The sequence below is a fragment of the Pelodiscus sinensis genome, chromosome 19, assembly GCF_052426305.1.
Source record: "Pelodiscus sinensis isolate ZL-2025 chromosome 19, ASM5242630v1, whole genome shotgun sequence".
Lineage (NCBI taxonomy): Eukaryota > Metazoa > Chordata > Testudines > Trionychidae > Pelodiscus > Pelodiscus sinensis.
The window spans coordinates 13,442,458-13,462,913 of NC_143070.1; the positions used below are offsets into that span (position 1 = coordinate 13,442,458).

The 20,456-nt window shown below is 50.4% G+C and overlaps 1 pseudogene across 1 annotated transcript; it reads right to left on the reverse strand.

Moving 5' to 3' along the window:
* Positions 1 to 619: 619 nt before the first annotated feature.
* LOC149522192 (C-type lectin domain family 2 member D-like) lies at positions 620 to 17,329 on the reverse strand (annotated as a pseudogene). Its single transcript, XR_016347274.1, has 5 exons — positions 17,181 to 17,329; positions 11,349 to 11,456; positions 5,158 to 5,339; positions 3,948 to 4,051; positions 620 to 1,675 (listed from the first exon to the last, which is right to left on the reverse strand). The product of XR_016347274.1 is annotated as a C-type lectin domain family 2 member D-like (transcript).
* Between the last annotated feature and the right edge of the window lie 3,127 nt (positions 17,330 to 20,456).

The window sequence follows — 20,456 nt, forward strand, 5'->3', positions numbered from 1 at the left end:
TAAAGACATAATTGAAGAATGTGCTGCCAAAAGAGCTAGACAGCTATAATAGACTTAAATACAAATGAAATTTTTTAATTATTAATGCAGAATTTTGTTTACAAATGAATTACAATATAATTAAAATAAACTTATCCAACTAAATTAAGTTTCTATCAAATTTACCCAATTCGCGTTTAATATGAAAATAGCCTTCAATTTGCACATTTGATGCCTTTTTTCTATTTTTTTCTCCAAAGGGGAGGACCCCATGAAATTGTGCTGTCCTGGGCCCCGCAAATCTCTCATTAGCCCGGGTATGTCTACACTACCCCCCTAGTTCGAACGAGGGCGGGTAATGTAGTCATACGAAGTTGCAAATGAAGCCCGGGATTTGAAGTTCCCGGGCTTCATTTGCATAAAGCCGGCCGGCGCCATTTTTAAATGCCGGCTAGTTCGCACCCCGTGCCGCGCGGATTAGGAAGCCTAATCCGAACTAGCTAGTCCGTGCCGCATGTAGCCGCGCGGCATGGGATCCAAACTAGCCGGCATTTAAAAATGGTGCCGGCCGGCTTTATGCAAATGAAGCCCGGGAAATTCAAATCCCGGGCTTCATTTGCAACTCCGTATGACTACATTACCCCCCCCCCCAGTTCAAACTAGGGGGGTAGTGTAGACATACCCCCCCTGCTTAGCAATCATAAATTCAAAGCAGTGTCTGTAAGCCTGAGAGAGTATAACATTTGGAATAGTCTCTATGGGTATGTCTACACTACCACCCTAGTTCGAACTAGGGTGGTTAATGTAGGCAACCGATGTTGCAAATGAAGCCCGGGATTTGAATTTCCCGGGCTTCTTTTGCATTTTGTCGGGCGGCGCCATTTTTAAATCCCCGCTAGTTCGGAGTCTGTGCCCGCGGCTACATGCGACACAGAATAGGTAGTTCGGAATAGGCTTCCTATTCCGAACTACCAGTACACCTCGTTCCACTCGGTTTACATACAAGTCAAAGTGAGTTCCCCTCGGTTTACATACAAGTTGTAAACAGGATCCTCAGAGCACGAGAGGGAGAAGATGGGAGACAAGGAAAATCCACCTTTCAGGAGCCAGAGGGGAGAAGAAACAGCATAGTCCATGTCACCACAGACATCATGTTGCTTCTTTACTGTTTGAATTAGCTTTGCTGAGAGGGGTGATCTTCAGGGGATTGCATCTCAAAGGAGCATTGGACTACAGAAGTGAGGGACAAAAGCACCCCAAACTTTCCCTCCCTCTCTACCTCTCTCTTTTCACCCATGACAAGAGAAAAAAGCCATTGGATTTTGGGAGCTGATCTGGCCTGAGTCTTTGGGCAGAACCGTTACTGAGACCCTGCATTGAGGGACTTCACCACGAACCAAGTTTACTTTAAATTGTGAAACCTCTAATCTGTATTGTTCTTGTGGCTGTTCCTCGCTTTATGCCCCTTTTCTTGAACACACGTAGGGGACATGAAGGGGGACCAGATCCAGGTTGTGTCATATTTGGTCTCCAATTGCATTGAGTTCACAAGTGCCCTCCCCCAACACGCACCCCTCGCTATAGAGGGGTATTGGGTTTGCTGCAGAGCCATCTTCTAAGCCTGCTGCAGCTGGAGCTGCTGACGTTGATGTCTCTATCCAGGTAGGCGCAGTCGGCTCCTCCTTGTATTTCAAACCTGCAAGCCAGAGGCAGTCGGAGCCAGAGTCAGCGCGCGGCAACAGAGACCGGGGGAGACAGTCCAGGAGAGGGAGATTTGCTGCTGCACTCACAACCATGGGCAGTGAGTTATACGGGCTCGTGGTGCCCATGCTCCAGCAATATTCAGAGCCGGGGGCCCTGCTCCACCAATGTTTGGAGATGGGTCTCTTCCCCCGCCCCCAACCACGCCTGGAGCGGGCCCCATCCTCCACCTGGCAGCCCCTGCCCCCATGCATCCCCCCCCCCCGGACCGGCCCTGCTATGAGCAGGTTTCATTCCGGCTCCCCCTTGCCGGTGCGCACTGCTGCCTGCTGCTGCCATGAGCAGCGTTTACAGGTGAGCAGGGAGATGCCCGGGTGTGACATGATGTCACAGCTTGGGACTTTAAAACTGCTCGGCACGGCATTGCGCCATGTGGCCTAGCTCCAGGGTCAGAGTGCGAGGACTTCTGAGGCCCAAGCGCAGACTCCGGCCCCCCAAAGTGGAAGGTAGAAGGTAGGCGAAGGGGGAAAACTAGGGGAGAGGGGTGGGAGAGAAAGGGGCTTGTGGAGAGGAGGAGGGGAAGAGGTTTGTGTGGAGGAGGAGGGAAAGGGGGGGGGGGAAGAAAGGGGAAGGCACCAAGGGACAAGATGGACGAGAGACAAATGCCAGGGAGTCAAGTGCAGACAATGAGGAAAAGGGCAGGAGGGGAGATGTCAGTGGGAGGGGGGACAGGGTGATGCTGGGAGAGGAGAGGGGAAGGGCATTGGAAACTACAGGGGAAGGGAGAGGTGCTGGGAGAAGGCTTGAAAGGAGGGGTGGGCATGAGAAAGGTGGGGATGGAGCAAGTCATGTGTGAGGGCACAGGGGGGCATGAGGGAAGTGGAGGTAGAGAGTGGTGAGCGGGTGGGCATCAGGGAAAAAGAGGGCAAAGGGGGCAGAAACAGTGAGGGAAGGGGGAGGCACCAGGAGGGTGCAGGGCTAAGGGAAGGTGCAGGTACCAGGGAATTCTGGGGGTGAAGCAGAAGGGCAGACACCTGCAGGGGAGGGACCTGCACTATAGGAGAGAGGCAGGGCAGGTGCGTAGAGGGAGGAGTTAGGAGAGGGGATGAGGAGGGGTGGCTCACATGATCAGAGTGGGGCTACTGGAGGATTGGGCACAGAGGGGAGAGAAGCGCTGGTGGAGGGGAGGCAGGTCTCAGGAGGGCTGAGGGCAATGAGAAAGGCAGGAGTCAGGACAGCAGAGGAGGGTGAGGGGTTGGGGGCCAGCAGGCACCAGGGGAGATGATGGAGTAAGGGGAGGAGAGAGAAAAGGTAAAGGTTTATAAAATATTTATTAATAATTGGGCGCCAACACTGCTGCACAACACAATTTATTTTGCTCATGCGAGGAAACTCTTAGGCTATGTCTACACTGGTGGCTGCTTGCGCAAGAACATCTTGCACAAAGGTTCTTGTGCAAGAAGTCTTGTGTAAGAAAACGTCCACACTGCCATGTGTGAGCTGTGCTTTTCCATAAGAGCATCCATGGCCGTGTGGACGCTATCTTGTGTAAGAAACCCCATTTTAGCCATTGGGGCTTCTTGTGCAAGAAATCCCTGCCGAGCATCCACACTGCCCTCTTGCGCAAGAGAGCTGCTTACACCTATTAGAAAAGAGCATAGCTCTTTCGTAAGAAGCCCTCTCTTACCACGCCATACTGTAAATTTCCTTGCGCAGGAGCAGGCGGGCTGTGTGGCTGCTCTGTGGGTTCTTGCGCAAGAACAGCTGTACTTGCTCAAGAAGCCGCGAGTGTAGACATAGCCTTAGAGAGAACACTTCCCCCAGCTCTCTACTCCTGAGTTAATGGCACACACATTGGGTTAATGCACTTGCAGGATAGTTGCATGAGGGGAGAATGGTGGGAAAAGCCCTTCAAGACGGGTGACATGACACCTTTTACTTCTGGTCACGTGTCCATCTTCCCCCGAGCATGTAACCTCCAGAGGCCTGGTTAATGGGGGTCAGAGGCCTGTTAATGGGGGTTAGGGGTGAGGTTAATGGAGCTAAGAGGGTGTGGCTAATGGGGGTTGGGACATGGTTAACGGAGGTCAGGGTGTGGCTAATGGGGCACCACCAAAAATTATACAAACCTGCTGCCCCTGCTCAAAACCCGTCAGGATCCCCCACTCCCTGCATCAGTCCCAGACCCCACTCCAGGCAGGAGGGGAGGTGAAAGCAGCCAGTGGGGCATTTCCATCAACTCCCACCCAACGCAGAGAAAGACTCACCGATGGTCGAACTCGGTGCCATTGACCCATCTCCAGACCCCGACTGCGTCCTTCCGGAGGCCGATCCAGTGGTCCAGTCTGCCTGGGTAGGGCACCAGGGAAGCCTTTGAAATACACTCAAAGACATCAGCTGTGATAGACCCTGGCTCTGGGCTGTCCCACACCTCAGGGAGTGCTGGCTGGGGGGAATTTCTAGAGACATCAGCCTTTGTGATTGGGTGAAGGGATCAGATCAGTGTTAACCCTTCTCTCTCCCTGCTCCTGGGGATGTGGCACCTACTGGGTGAAGCAGGAATTGAGCAGCAAGCTCTGTGTCTGCCCAGCAGCCCCTTCTCAGGGCGCAGCAGGGCCAGGGGGGAAAAGGAGCTGAGAAGGGGGCAGACAGACCCCTGCCATCAGGGCAGAGCAGTGGAGGGCAGGGAGCACAGGACTGAATTGTCCCCACCCTAGCCATGAGGGAACCCTGGGGCTTTGCGGAGCTGCGGAGCAAAGGTAAAAGTAACACATTACATTCAAGCGCTGTCTCTGTGCAACCTCCACTTTGGGGAGCAGGGTCAGGGCAGGAAGTTGGGGAGGGGGCTAGGATAGGACCCTACCTAGCACCTGCCCTAGGAAGATGCAGGACCATGGACAATTCCCCACCAGCACTCCAGGCTCCATCTGACCCCACCTCTTCCCACCCCTACTCTATCCCTTTTCCAAGTCCCTTTTCCTCAAGGGGCAGGGCCCAGGAGATTACCGGGGTGAGGGGAGCTGGGACCGGCAACAGGGGATGCTCCACCCCTGTATTCACTGCGGTGCTAGGAAACAATGTGATTTGGCCCCAGCCCAGCTCCCAGGCATGTACCTCAGGAGAGTGGAGCGGTCTGGGATGGGGATGGCCCAGAACACGAGTGTTACAGGCTGCAGCCAGGGCCCCAGGCTGAGGAGGCCTCAGGCTCCAGTCCCTAAAGCCCCTTTCTTCTTCGGGCCTTACTGCTGGGCCTGCAGCCAGCTCTGCCCCGCACAGGGAGAGTCTCAAACTGCGGCGCTGAGCAGCTGGAGGGTGGGGAAGGCTGGAGCCCCAGGCAGAACCGCACCGACTCTGGCCCGCAGCCCGGGAGGTACCCGACTCCCCTCTGCCCTTCAGGGGCTGGGCCCAGCCTGACTCCAGCCCAGCCTGAGGTGCCGGCGATTGCCGGGCTTGGCACAAAGCGTCCGTGCAGCTCACCAGCTGCTGCAGACTCTCAATCGTGGCCAAGAAGGCAGCGTGTGAGGAGCAGTTCTTCTGGCTGTCGGTTCAGTTCCCTTCGGCCTTCGAAAAATAATAGAATTTCCCCTGGATTCTGATCCAGTTCTCCGGGCACCCAGGAGAAGTAGGGGAGTAGGGAGGAGGCTCTATAGATCTTTCCACTAGGAAAAAGAGAAAAAGAGGAAGAGAAAGAGAAGGGGAGAGAGAACAAGAGAGAAAGAGAGCCCAAGAAAGAGAGAGAGATCATTCCCATCTCTCAGTGGAGAACAAGCAGGCACAGGAGCACAGGGACTCTGAGAACAGATCAGACCCGTGGGTTACACGGCTGCTCTCTGAGAGCCGCCAGCACCTGCTGCTTCATAGCAAATGGCAACAAATACCCCGGCAGGCAGTGAGGGGAGAGCCTGCCCCAGGGCACTCTGCCCCCTGCCCTCCTCCATGCAGGCCTCAAAGCAGAAAGGTTCACACACAGGGGTGACTGGCACGGAGGCACATGAGGGGAGGGGGCACAGACCACGTGACCCTCACCCAGCCCAAGGAAAAGCCAAATCCCCTGAACCTGAGACCCTGCCTCTCCCTCTACTTGCTCTGCCATCTGCCCCCCCAACCTTGCTCCACCCCTTCCCTCCTCTTGCTCCGACCCCCCCCCCCCCCATTGTCCCAGCCGATGTGCCCAGGGGACTACTGGCCAGGGTTCTGGTGCCGGCAGTGGCGGTATGGCCTGTTCTGTTCCCAGAGTCCCATCACTCTGCTTCCCGCCAGTGAGTGCAGGGGCTGTTCCGCCCTGAGGGATGCCCCGTGTAGCCAGACAGGAACCCCTCTTGTAACATCCATTTTTGCTTGCCTGGAGCATACAGTGCACACAGAACAGAAGGCCCAGGCTGCTGTGACCGTGAATGGCTGTAAACAGAGATATGCCAATTGCTCACCAAGAGGCTGCTGAAGAGTGCCCTTGACTCAAACCCATATTGATACGAACACACAGCCGTCCACGGGGGGAGGAATCTCTCGGCCAGTAAAAAAATGTCCAGTACTCACAATTTAGTTATCTCTCTTACAAGTGTAAATTAACTTGAAACTTGCTTGTAAGAACTGGCGCCACAAAACAGACCAGTAGAATTTGGCATCTTAGATAAGAAAGAGGATACGGGCCCCCAGGGGTATAAAGATGGGTCCAACAGCACATTTTCTCTTAGGCTGTGTCCAGACTCAGGGGTTTTTTCGAAAAAAGTAGCCTTTTTTCGAAAAAACCTCACCTGCGTCTAGACTGCAGCCGCGTTCTTTCGAAATTAAATCGAAAGAACGCGGCTTTTCTTTCGATGGCGGTAAACCTCATTTCACGAGGAAGAACGCCTTCTTTCGAAAGTTCTTCTTTCGAAAGAAGGCGTTCTTCAATGTAAATAGGGCTTCTTCGAAAGAGAGCATCCAGACTCACTGGATGCTTTCTTTCGAAAAAGCAAGCCGCTTTTTCGAAAGTTCAACGTGCAGTCTAGACGCTCTCTTTCGAAAGAGGCTTGCAGTCTAGACATAGCCTTAGTGTCAATTTACCATCTATCTGCTGGTCGGGTTCGGTGTTTGATCTCCCGAAGTTCCAGAGGGGACGCCCACCTCGTATTTGTCTTTCCCAGGAATTGAGGGCCTGACACGCTGGAGTCGAGAGGCACAGAAAGGGGTAAAAATTGTACCTGGATGTGGTCCTTTGCTTAAGTATATATATATATATATATATATATATATATATATATATATATATATATATATATACATAGTGTTAGAGCTCTTTAAAGATTAAGCTGTCATTTGGTACCATTATTTCTATTTTCTATCTTTACCTTTTTCCTGTAACCACTTTTTAAGATCTATATATATATTTGTTAACAGTTAAGAAAAAGAGCAATAGCCATTGTAATCATATGCTTTTATAAGCCTTTTAATAAACCTGTAACTGTTTAAGCTTTAACCTGACTCCTTCAGTTGCTGTAATAGAACCAAGCACAATTTAAAAGAACTTCAGCCGGTCATAAAGGGACAGGCATAGGAAGAGCTTGGGCGTTTGGATTTGTGTCACTCCCAGGTGACAAGATCCATTGGGGCACCTTTCAGCCTTTCCTAGGCTGCCCGCTGCGAAGGAACCCCTGTGTTCTAGCAGCTAAAATCTAAGGTGTAATAAGCTCTTCCTATATAACAGGGCGTCTGTTGACCTGCTGGCCACCCTCTGCGACGGGACCCCGGTCCTAGCAGTAAAGACACGGACGTTAAACCTTTTCTCGGAAACATACACACACACACTGCCCTGACCGTCAGCTGACACCCCGGGAGAGCAGAGAGAGCTGGGGCTGTGTTTCTCCACTTCCCCTGCCCCTGCTAGTGAGTGTGGTGTGTTGGGGGCTGATCCTTTTTGCTGGTGTCACATAGCCTCCTCTCCTCCCCCCGCTACCTCTCTCAGATGCCTAGGGACTTTGTCCCACCAGCTACTGGCTGGCCCCTTGTCCCTCCCGCCCATGGCATAGGGTTGCATTCACTCCAAATGCAACAGAAGATTAAGAGTGGTGCAGTAATTCAGCCAGTTCCACGGAGCGGCCACTAGGGGGAATCAGACCCCAACAAGTGGATGTGACCGGCTGGGCTTGCTGCTGCTGCTGGATTTGCTTCCTAAGACCATTTACACCTTAAATCAACTAGAATTCTTTGAGGGGGGCAATAAGCGTCTGGACAAGGGGGACTGGACTCGTCTCTGGCTGGAGGGAGGCCAAGCTGCCTCACTAGGGGTGTGTCTACAAAAGTGGATTCTGTCGATAGACGGTGTTATTGCATCTACACTGTCCTTTGCGTCTACACTAGAACTGGCTGTAGTCTAGACGCTCTTTGTCGACAGAAGCTTTGTTGACAGTCTCTGTAAACAAAGCCTCTGTCGACAAAAGCCTGTAGTCTAGATGTACCCTAGATGACGGCCAGACCATTTCGGGGGCCTAGGGAACCCGGCTCCTGGGCTGGCCTACCAGTGGGTAAAGGCAGGGTCTCTGGCCTATAGCCCAGCTGAGCCGCAGTCCAAATGTCCAGATCCTAGGCCAAAGGAAACCCCAAAAGCAGTTCAGGGGCTCAGGCATGAAGTCAGGCTTTGAAAAGCCGCACCCTTAATCAGGGTGGAGCAACAAACAAATAGTTCCAACAGGCAGGCCTGTCTGCAGGCTGGGGGGGGGGCAAGGTCGGGTCTCTTTGTTTGGAAGAAAGCCAACAAGCACAGGGGGATTATCCCCTCAGGGGAAATCTGCCCCCCAAAGGGAAGAGTGGCAGGGGGGATGTAGGCCCACCCGCTTCACTGCGTCCCAGCCCAGGGCCCTAACAGTGGCAGTACGGGATGCCACTGGTTCAGCGGGGATCCTGACCACAACACGCCGACCAGTTGACCTCCACTTCCTCAGCCGACCCAATGCTGGCTGTCCCTGGGCCACTTCCCACTTCCTCAGCCTCTGGTTCTCAGGATCCACCGGGGACAGTGGGGCTGGCCGTGTGTCTATGGGTTCCGGGTCAGGGTTCATCAGTGGTCCCGGCAGCGCAGGCCAATCTCCTGGGTCTGCCAGCGGTTGGGACCACCCAGGCCAGTCTTTGGGGCATGTCAGGAACTGGTGTGCCCCTTACCAGTCAGCAGCAGCCCAAGAGGCCCAACCCAGTCTCCTGGGCCCGACAGAGGACCTGACAGCTGCTGCCTGTCCTCCCTTCTCGGTTGAGGCAGCCGGGCCTTTCTTCTAGGGAGCTCGGCCAGAGCATCTGGCTGGCTCACTCAACTGTTCCAACTGAGCTCATCCTTTTATACTCCCAGCCCTACCCTTCTGCTTCCTGTGGGTGGGGCTGGGTTGCTCTGGCCAAGACCAGTAGGGGGTCTTAGAGAGAGTTTCCTTTTCAGGGTCAACAGGATCCCCACACTGACTCACTATAGGGATCCAGGGGATATAATGCATTTAGATCTCCAGAAAGCCTTTGACAAGGTCCCTCACCTTAAGCAAACTAAACTGTCATGTGGAAGGTCCTCTCGTGGACTGGTAAAAGTTAAGAGACAGGAAACAAAGAGTAGATATAAACGGTCAGTTTTCAGAATGGAGAGAGGTAACTAGTGAGGTCCCCCAAGGGTCTGTCCTGGAACCAATCCTAGTCAACAGATTCATAAATTATCTGAAGAGAGAGGTAAACTGTGAGGTGGCAAAATTTGTACAGTTTCTTTACTTTGCAAACCTTTACCTTTATTTTCAGGTAGTAACTGAACAAGAAATCCAGACTCTCTCTCCATTTTCTTGGTTTTGGCTACCCCTTGTATCAGTCATAACTTGGTTTATCAGAAGACTTTGAACCTGATAAAGCATTGAGATACCTTAAGGGGTTACATGTCGAATACCAAAAGACAAAGCAACACTAGTTACCTCTGTCTGGCAAAAAGCATCTTGTCACTTTTGCAACTTTGAATGAATTGGCTTTATTCAAAACCAAACCAAACCAAATCATCTGAAGCCTACAAAACAGAGTTTTACAAACCTACAAAACAGAAGTGTTTAAGGAGGTCTTAAAAATCTCACAGAGATGCATACTCGCACACATTCTCCTTTATTAAATCTCCTTTACACTACTTTAATTATTTTTACACAGCTGTGCATAGATTGCGCACATTTTACACATTTGGGCGGTCAAGTCTCAATAGAAACCCCTTCTGCTCTTTTAGCAAATTTAACTAACGTGTCCATAGTCAAATATTAAATCAGATTGTCTCTTTGCCCGGATTATTTACAGAGGTTCCTTTGGAAAAGGGCCCATTTTTCAAAAGGCTGCAAAGAAACCAAGAATTCTTTTCCTATTACGCTTTTCTTTTTTTTAGCATTTTTACAACATTCTGCTGTTTCCAATCCCTCCCGGCTCTGCAGAGTTAACATCTCGCTCTTTCTCCTTAATATACTTGCTCATCTCCAAAAGGAAAAGTTCTTTCGTTCAGATGTTACCACTCCACATTTTATTCCAGGGATTTGAATTTCCAATGCCTGGATTTACTGCTTTCCTTTACTCTTACCACTGTGCTCTCAGGACTCTGAACCTGTTTTCCAATCTCGCTTGCTTTCCTGCCTGCTTGTCTGGGCCTGATCCTGCTTTCTGTGCTGAAAGGCCACTGTCCACGGACACAGGCTTTGTCCCACTACCAATTTACAGGAGGGTGGACTCCGCAGCTACCCCCCACGCCTCCTGGTCCTTTAACATTTTAAATGTCTAATGTTTATCAACTTCTCATCCTAGTTTAACCAATTAGTTGTTAAGACTTACTAATAGTTCTTAACCTCGCTAACAATATTTGCAGCACACAGTATGCAATACAAAAACCGCAAACCTGTACCACGGGCCAGGAAGAGGATCCTCAACCTGTCTCGATTCGTATCCTTGAAAGAATTTCACGGGATATCTTTCCAGGGCGAGAAGGCAAAACACCACATTTATTGCCATCGTAACATTATTCTGGTATATGCATATTCACACACACAGGCACACATATGCCCACATCCCATCTTGGCTGTTGCTTAAAGTTCCACTGCAAAACTTCTGTTAGTACAAACTTTTAATCCTTCATCACGTTTTCTTTATAGTAGAGTCTGTATTCTAATTACTCCTAAGAGCAGCAGCGTGATCACGCTGAATCACAAGGATCCTTCTAATCTGTTTCTATGTTAATGTCAGATACAGACACATGCAGTGTCCGCCTGATGCATCTTTAGCACGGGCCTAGAAGACTGTTCCTCCCTGCTGACCAGAGAAGGGTGGCTGGCAGAGTTAAAGTTGCTTAACATTTATTCTCACGCTACCCATTAAGTACATCAGACATTATAAAACTCTCTTGTCTACAAGAGCCCAGGAGCAGATGGAGGGGAAGGCATAGCTCAGTGGTTTGAGCATTAACCTGCTAAACCCAGGGTTGTGAGTTCAAGCCTCCAGGGGGCCATTTAGAGACCTAAGGCAAAAATCAGTTAAAGGATAGTACTTAATCCTTCTGTGAAGGCAGGGGCCTGGACTAAATGACTTTTCAAGGTCCCTGCCGGCAATAGGCATCACAAAGGTGGGACTTTCGGCAATAGGCATCACAAAGGTGGGACAAAGGTGGAAAGTCCCGGGGACTGACTCTTCAGGGGGTGGGAACTTACCTCCCAGAGCTGCTGCTAAAGCAATTATGATGACCACCGCAGCCCCAATTACAGCTGCAGCTCCAAGGACACCGGGATGTTTCCATAATGCAGGTTGAGCCCCATTGTCTGGAAGATAAAACCAGAACAGTTACCATTGTGCTCTGATCTGACCAACACATTCTGATTTCTATAATTCTTCTGTCCCTTCATAGCGTGCCTCATAGCCTGCTCTGGTGCCTCATGACCCTGGGGTGGGTGTGGGTGTGACAGGGGGCGGCTGTCTGCTTTGGAACCCAGTGCCCCTGGCTGTGCTGTGAGGTGCAATACCCACCTGTGGAATGGCCCAGGCACTAGGCCCAGCCTGGGCAGATAACAAGGCTCTTCCAGGGTATACTCTTGCACAAAAGCACATGCCAGTGTAGACGCTCTCTTGCACAAATACTTTAACACAAAAACTCTTGCGTTAAAACTATTTGTGTAAAATCCTGCCAATGTAGATGTATCCTGAGGTTTGTCTACACTGCCGATTTTTGCCAGCAGGGAGAATGCAAATGAAGTGCTGATTAGCATTTTGTCACACTTCATTTGCATAATCTATTCAAGCCATTTTTGCAGAAAAACAAGCAGTGTGGACATCCTGGAGAAGGAGAAGGAACTTGAGCAAAAAGGTTTTTTGCACAAAAAGGAAATGTCTACACTGCTTGTTTTTGCGCAAAAACAGCTCAAATAGATTATGCAAATGAAGCGTGGCAAAATGCTCATCAGTGCTTCATTTGCATGCTCTCTAACAGCAAAAGCCAGCAGTGTAGACGTAGCCTAACTGATCACATAAGGCAGGGTCAGGAGACTATACTGGGGGAAGGTATCTCAGCATTCTGTGAAGTTTAAATTAATGGGGGTTCCCACGTGGCAATGGTAGCTACCGGGCCAGACTGTTGGAGACAGGCAGAGCAGAGCTCAGGGCACATCAGTAAGAAGACAACGAAATCCCCACAGAATTGATGCAGACTTTAGATCCAGACATCAGAACACGGTACTTGAGGGTGAGTCAGGGTTTTTGTGGAGGAAATAACAATGGTCCAAGAGGGACACCAGATTTGATCATGCTGGTGGGAGTGATTAGACATAGCTGCAGTTCCTCTCTAAGTAATGGAGGCATCAGTATTGGTTGGTCCACACAGTGCAGAAGAAACCAGGACTATATTGCACCTCCACGGGTTCAGGGGCATTCCAGATCTAGCACAGACCTTGGGTAGCAACAGACTCCAGATACTTATGACCAGCAAGAATGCTGAGGCAACAGTGGGATCTCCCAGCTTGAGTTCAGGATCCAGGAGGGGGCAGAAAAGAGAGAACAAACTCCCACAATCCCCACAGACACACCAGGAAAATCTGGGATCAATACTGCAGGCTTATCATGAAACAGTGACTCACGTAAGAGTGGCCATAATAAGTCCAGGAATTCTTTGGCCTTTCCTGCATCAACATCCGGGTAGGCACTGACAAACTCATCCGATGTGTATTTTCCCATGGCCCCAAGCTGTTCTTTCTTCTCGCCAAGAGTGGCCGGCAGGACGGAGAAGACAGTGATCCTCTTCCTTGTGGGTTGGGTAGTTTACACTTCCACTGTGAGGAATGAAACCGTTTCCACCAAGAATCCATTATTCCCATTCAGGATTCCTGCCTGATAAACACTGGGGCTGACTTGAGTCACAAATAAAGCTGGGGCCGTTCCAGGTGTGCATCGGAGAGTGCTCCTGCCCTGAAAACTTTTTGAATGTCAATGGTTGGTTTAATACCCACGTTAAAGGAGGTTTTCCACAGCCTAGTTTTTTCTCCATGTTTTGCCATACTATATCTTTTTGTACTGCCACTTGGCTTGTGTAACACAGCTATCATCTCTTCTAAGGTTTGTACCTTTTCATCTGTTCTCTTTCCAGGCACTAGGCAGTTCCATTTGCAACCACCAACTTCCAGGAATGCACATTTGCATTGAATAGATATACCTGCCTGCTCTTCCTCTGTGGGATTTTAAGCTAGGAGCTGAAGGAAGCAAGATGAATTAAACCAGGTAGAACTACCACTTGCCTACAAGGAACATTGGGCATAGAAATGAACTGGATCTGGAAGTGCGGATCAGTACAGAACATGAGTAGACAGAGAAATGTATATTTAGTCATGATCACGTTATTTTTTTGTTGTTGTTTGGTTAAACTTCTCTGTGTGAAATCCATGTACTTCCCCCCATTCGCTATATATCTAAGTGGCACCCAGAGATACTATGTTTCTCTGTTTTAATTAGTTTTTCTCAGTTACTCTGTAACAACTAGAAACCATATATGCTTTATTAAGTATATATTTTTGTTTTGTTAATAAAATCACCTTTTTTAATTAGATGATTTGATTATTGTGTCCTGAAAAGTAGCAGGAGGTCTGTGTATACATGCCTAGACTAAGAGATCAGCTATCAAAGGCTACGTCTAGACTACAGGCTTTTGTCAACAGAAGTTTTGTCGACAGTATCTGTAGACAAAGCTTCTGTTGACAAAGAGTTCTGTCGACAAAGCAAGCTGCTAGCCAGCACAGAGTAGAGTGGAAGAATGACTTCTCAACTTTTCCAAAGATGATAGATAGCTAGAGGCTCAGATATCTCCTCTATCAGCTCCTTGAGTATTCTAGGATGAATTTCATCAGGCCCTGGTGACTTGCAGGCATCTAAGTTTTCCAGGTGATTTTCAATTTGTTCTTTTTTTATTTTATCTTCTAAACCTACCCCTTTCCCACTAGCATTCACTATGTTAGGCATTCCTTCAGACTTCTCGGTGAAGACTGAAACAAAGAAGTCATTAAGCATCTCTGCCATTTCCAAGTTTCCTGTTACTGTTTCTCCCTCCTCACTGACCAGTGGGCCTACCCTCTCCTTGGTCTTCCTCTTGCTTCTAATGTAATGTAATAAACAGTCTTCTTCTTTCCCTTTAGTCCTGTAGCTAGTTTGAACTCATTTTGTGCCTTTGCCTTTCTAATCTTGCCCCTGCATTCCTGTGTTGTTTGCCTATATTCATCCTTTGTAATTTGTCCTACTTTCCACTTTTTATAGGACTCCGTTTTTATTTTTAGATCATGCAAGATCTCATGGTTAAGCCAAGGTGGTCTTTTGCCATATTTCCTATCTTTCCGACACATCGGAATAGCTTGCTTTTGGGCCCTTAATAATGTCCCTTTTAAAAACTGCCAACTCTACTCAGCTGTTTTTCCCCTCAGTCTTGATTCCCATGGGACTGTCCCTATCCGCTCTCTGAGCTTACCAAAATCCTCCTTCCTGAAATCCATTGTCTTTATTTTGCTGTTCTCCTTTCTACCCTTCCTTAGAATTGTGAACTCTGTGATTTCATGATCACTTTCACCCAAGTTGCCTCCCACTTTCAAATTCTCAACCAGTTCCTCCCTATTTGTTAGGATCAAATCTAGAACCCCCCGGGTAGCTTTTTCAACCTTCTGAAATAAGAAGTTGTCTCCAATGCAGTCCAAGAACTTATTGGATTGTTTGTGCCCCGCTGTGTTATTTTCCCAACATGTATCTGGATAGTTGAAAATTGTGTCTGCTGCTGGTGCATATGTAGACAGCAGAGCAGTCCCATGAGAGGAGTAGAACAGGAAGGAGGCAGAATTGAGACCTTTCAAAGTTTTGGCCCAAGCGAGCGGACATGGGGGCGTCATTTGAGCTCCCCGCCTCAGGTGCCAAAATGTTGTGGGCTGGCCCTGGCTGCGCTCACTGGTCCCTCCACCACCACCCCCCCAAGGGTAAAGCTGCTGGGCCGAAGGCAGCAACCTGGCCGGGGCAATGGATCCACCCCAGCCCTCTACAGCTGCATGGGGAGGCACTATCGCTGCCTGCGAAATTCGAAGCATGTGGGCAGGGTGAAGGGCAGGGCTTCACGACAGCTAGGCTATGTCTGCACTGGCAGGTTCTTGTGCCAGAAATATGCAAATGAGGTTAAGCATAGAATATCGCCGAGCCTCATTTGCAAACCTACAAGGGCCGCCATTTTTGCAGAAGAGGCTCTTGCACCAAAAGGAGCTGTCTACACTGCCCTTTCTTGCGCAAGAAAGATATTGCATGCTTAGTCTCATTTGCATATTTCTGGTGCAAGAACCCACCAGTGTAGACCTAGGCTAGGTCTACACTGGCGGGTTATTGCGCAAGTACAGCCGTTCTTGCACAAGAATCCGCAGAACGTCTACACTGACCACCCGCTCTTGTGCAAGTAAGTTTACAGTATGGCGTGATAAGAGACAGCTCTTTGCGCAAGAGCTACGCTGTTTTCTATCAGGTGTAAGCTCTCTTGCGCAAGAGGGCAAAGTGGATGTTCGGCAAACATGTACTTGTGCGAGAATTGGCCTCCAGTCAAAAACACAGGTGGCCTCTCTGACACTCTGTATGGGCAATCACCACTCGCTGGTTCCCCCTAGTTGCCCCCCCCCTTTAAAGGCACAGGCACGCAGCACAGCTATTTGCCACGTGCGGCCCGGGTAGCAGCCAGGGGGAGCAATGGCAGCTGCCCAGATTCAGCTCAGAGTCCACCGAGGAGCCACCCCAGAGCTCCCAGCAGGCCCACAGGGGCACCAAGTGGCGGGCTCCATGCTGGAGCATTGCTGAGGTGACTGCCCTCCTGGACCTCTGGGGAAAGGAGGCGGCCCTCCGGGACCCCAAGTCCAGAAGGAGGAATGCGGAGATCTTTGCCCAGATGGCCCAGGCGCTGGCCGCACAGGGACACCCGGCCCAGACCCTGGAACAGGTCAGGGCCAAGGTGAAGGACCTTCGCCTCACCTATGTGCGGGCCAGCGAGCATTGGGGCGGAGGAGCTACTGCCTGTCCCTAATACTGTTATCTGCTTAAACGAAGCACAGGAGATCTTTTATGGGGGAAAGGCAGTAGCCACATTTATTGAGAATACAACAGTTGCATATGGTTTTCACACACACACACACACACACACACACACACACACACACACACACACACACACACACACACACACACTTCTTCCAGATGATATAGTTACCAGTCCAGAGCCTGTGTCCATCTAGTGGCCAGGTAGATTGAGCGGGGGGGGGGGGGGCAGGGAGGGGTTCAGGGTCTTGTCAGTGGATGGATCCAATACTCCTCTCCAGAGAGTGTGGCAGAGGAACCAGAAGTTCCATAGCAAAGCACCGTGCTATTTATAATCCTTCTTCTGTTAAAATCCATGGATCCTGCTGTCAGCTTCTGACGGGAATGTTATCTTTTGATGTGAGTGTTCCCAAAACATCTCTCCAAGGTTCATCCTGTTGTCAATCGTCCTTCTGGAGTCCTTGCTCCGTTTCAAGGTTCAGTCTGCCAATTTGATCCATTCTTTGACGTGGGTGCCACTGACGTTTCTCTGCTCCTTGCAGTCTGTCTTTTACAGTTTGGCTTCACCCCAAACTCTCCCCCTTCTCTGCTCATCTGGCTCTCACTTTTCTGGAAGTGGCAGGGTACTGCAGGGAGCGGCTCTGGCCCTGTTGTAGCGGACACACTGACACACAACGCGCCCCGACACCGCCCTCGCTACCCCTCGCTACCCCGCCAAACGGGGAGCAGCTGGGGCCGGGCGCCCCGAGACCCGCCCCCCAAAATACAACTGCAGCCCCGCTGCGTGTGGGTCCCGGCTCCCTCCCATCCTCCCACTCGTGAGGGCTGCCCCCAAGCGGGGCTCAACTCCCGGCAGTTTGGTCCCAGCCCCAGGTAGAAGCGAATCCCGATCATCCTGGGGGCCGCGTGATCCCCCGCTTGTCCCTCCCAGCAAATCTCCCCCGCCGAGCTGCACTCACCGCTCAGTCCACAGAGGCCCCCGCGCCCCATCACAAAGCCGCGGGCAGCTGCCCTCCGCGCGGCGCGGTCGATGGATCAAAGCCCCTGCAGCTGCGCGGGGAGGCGCCATCGCTGCGCGCGAAATTCAAAGACGCTTCAGCTGCTTTTGGTGCCGCGCGGCAGCCAGGAGCTCCGGCCCCCCCCTGCCATGGCCGGGCCCTGGGGGGCAGCAACTGCTCCTCCCCTTACTCCCGCCCCCGTTGGCAGGGCTTGCCCACCCCCCGTGTGCTGAAATACCCCGGGGCTGGGCATCCCCATCGCGCTGAACCCAGGCTCCCCATCCCGCTTGTCTCCCTGTGGGTGCTGGGCACGCGTGGGCAGGTCCGATCTCTGAAGCCCTTGGGGGAGAGAAGCCGACAGAGATTTGAACAGAACCGCTCCCTGCAAAACTCTGCCACTTAGGGAGAAGTGAGGGGCACGGAGCAGGCTCAGTAGCTCTGGGGAAGCTTCGCCCTTCGTCTTGCCCACAGGACGTGTCAATTTCCGCTGTCTACATTTTGCAGCGGGGTTAAAAATAGAGAAAAGGGGCAGAGCACAGGATGTGAAGTCTCAAAACATTTCCTACCTGTGTTTTCTTTGCTGCCCTGGTTCCCTGAGTTGCACTCCCCTCCTTGCAACGCAACCCCTTTGAATAATAGTTTTGCGCCTTAGCAAAAATTATTTCTGTTGCTTGTATTACTCTGTACCAGGCCTGCTTGTGCAATGCTGTTAAAAATAATCAGCATAGCAGCATTGCGCAAGAAAGGGCAGTGTAGACAGCTCCTTCTGGCGCAAGAGCCTCTTCTGCAAAATTGGTGGCTCATTAGGTATGCAAATGAGGCTCTGCAATATTCCACACTTAGCCTCATGTGCATATTTCTCGTGCTAGATGCTGCAAGTGTAGACATAGCCGAAGAGAGCTGATAAATTAATTAGGAACCAACTGTGTTTTCTTGCATCCTTAGTCCCTAGATTAAAACACAAGTGAGAGGGTAACTCTTAGCTCCTCTCAACCTGTTTCTGATTTCAATAAAAACCAGGCCATTGAGAAGGGCGGCAGCAGCTACTATCCAGTGTAAGAGAGGGGACACCTGAGAGTGCTGGAATAAAACAAGTTCAGGCTTACCCAGCTCTGACAGACTCCTCTGCTGAAAGAGACTCATTCTCTGAGTGCCCAAACACCTGTCCACTTGTTGACCGGACAATCTGGGAAGCTATTCAACCTGGCAGTAGCGCCCCATTCTCAAGAACATTCTGTCTGGGTAAGACCCATCAGTATCCTTTAAAAGCGAAGAGGAGTCCTGTGGCACCTTATAGACTAATAGATGGATTGGAGCATAAGCTTTCATGGGCAAAGACCCACTTGGTCAGATTCAACCCTATTTGCCTGCCACTTCTTTTCTCCAAAATGATCAAAACCTTCCTGAGATCTGTTAGCTGCTTGTGAAGGGTACAAGGAACTTTTGCTTCCCATTGACTTAGAAACAGCAGCGGATATAGGGCAGGGCGAGCGGGGCGGCTGCCCCGGGCCCCACGCTTCAACAGGCCCCGCTTTGAAGTGTCCTTGAGCGCTTTGATGCGGCTTTTGTTCCTCTGGACGTCGACCCCAGTCACGGCTCACTCCTTGCGGTTCTTGGAGAAGTCCACGCTCCACCGGATGAACTTGGCGAAAGCCACCCACTGCCTTCTAGGCGGCGTCTTTTTTCTCTTTTTCTTTTGGCTGCCTGCAGTTTTCTCCGGTCGCCAGCACCACCCCACCCTTCTTCTTTAGAAGCCAGTTGGCTCTCCACTACTAGGCACTTTGAGCGGAGCCGCTCTCGCCCCTTCATGCCACCCACTGGAAGCCAGAGCTGCTGTAGGCTGCTACTATAGCATGGACCCTGGTGCAACCGAATCAACTTCCTGGCCTTCCTGTCTCGGCCTCTCTGGCTCTCCTCAAAAAGTGTGTGTCTGAAACCCTGAAATTCCAAGAGACACATGAGGCCTCCTGTTATTCCACACCAGCCAGGCATCTTGATCGGAGCCAGAGACTGTTTCTTTCTCTAGCCTTGCTCCTAAGGAATGACCCATCGCTTGCTTGGGAGCAAGGAGAAGGGGCATCAAGGGGGGCGGGGGACAACAACAGTAAAGCTTTGCACACACCCACAGTTCTGTGCTCAGACTGGACCAGTATTTGATTTGTTTTCTCTCGACGAATGTTAAATTTCCCCGCCTTGTCTCTAAACTGAAAGAGGAACAGGAATGAATAAACAAATCAATCGACTTATGAAGGAATTCAACAGATGATTTGGTGCGGGTGGGGAGGAATGGTTTTTAAACAAAGCGGGTGAATTTATCAGACAAGATTATCAAGGATCCAATCCCAGGTTCTAGAGGTCCCCAAACTCGGAATGCCAGATGCTGGGACTAGAGGAAAAGCGATAGATCACCAGGCAAGAGCCTTGTTCCGTTCATGCCTTCTGAAAGATCGAGCACCGGCCACTTCAGCTGTTTGTGTTGACAGTCGAGGTGAACAGAGCGAAGGAAAGAAAAGAGGCTTTCTCATTGGTTTATTTAGGATCCTCATTCTCATTGAGTCAGCGGAGTGTACTCCTACTAGCCAGTCAGGATAGAGGAATTGCTCAGCTCTCGGGTTATGGTAAAAACGCTTACATATTCTATGTTGTTGAGACAAAAAAGGGATATTGAGGGTAGTTTATGGCTGCTTAGGAGGAAAGGAAATTGCAGAGGTAAAGTCTTGTTCATTTTGGGTGGAGCTATACGTTTTCTGTGGTTAGGGTATATAAGCTGCTACCTGAGGGGTTGCAGAAACTTTGCCTGTTAATTTGGTTTGTTTGTACTGGAATATCTGAGGACTAAGAACATTATATGGGGAGAGGAGTCCTGGGGAGCCTAAGAAGAGCCAAAGCAAAATGCAGGACAATGTAGCACTTTAAAGACTAACAAGACGGTTTATTAGATGATGAGCTTTCGTGGGCCAGACCCACTTCCTCAGATCAAATAGTGGAAGAAAATAGTCACACCCATATATACCAAAGGATACAATTTAAAAAAATGAACACATATGAAAAGGACAAATCACATTTCAGAACAGGAGGAGGATGCGGGGGGAGGGAGGGGAAAGGAAGGAAGGTAAGTGTCTGTGAATTGATATTATTAGAGGTGGGGAGAGTGGGATGTCTGTGAGCTAATGGTATTAGAGGTGATAATTGGGGAAGCTATCTTGGTAATGGGTAAGATAGTTTAAGTGTTTGTTC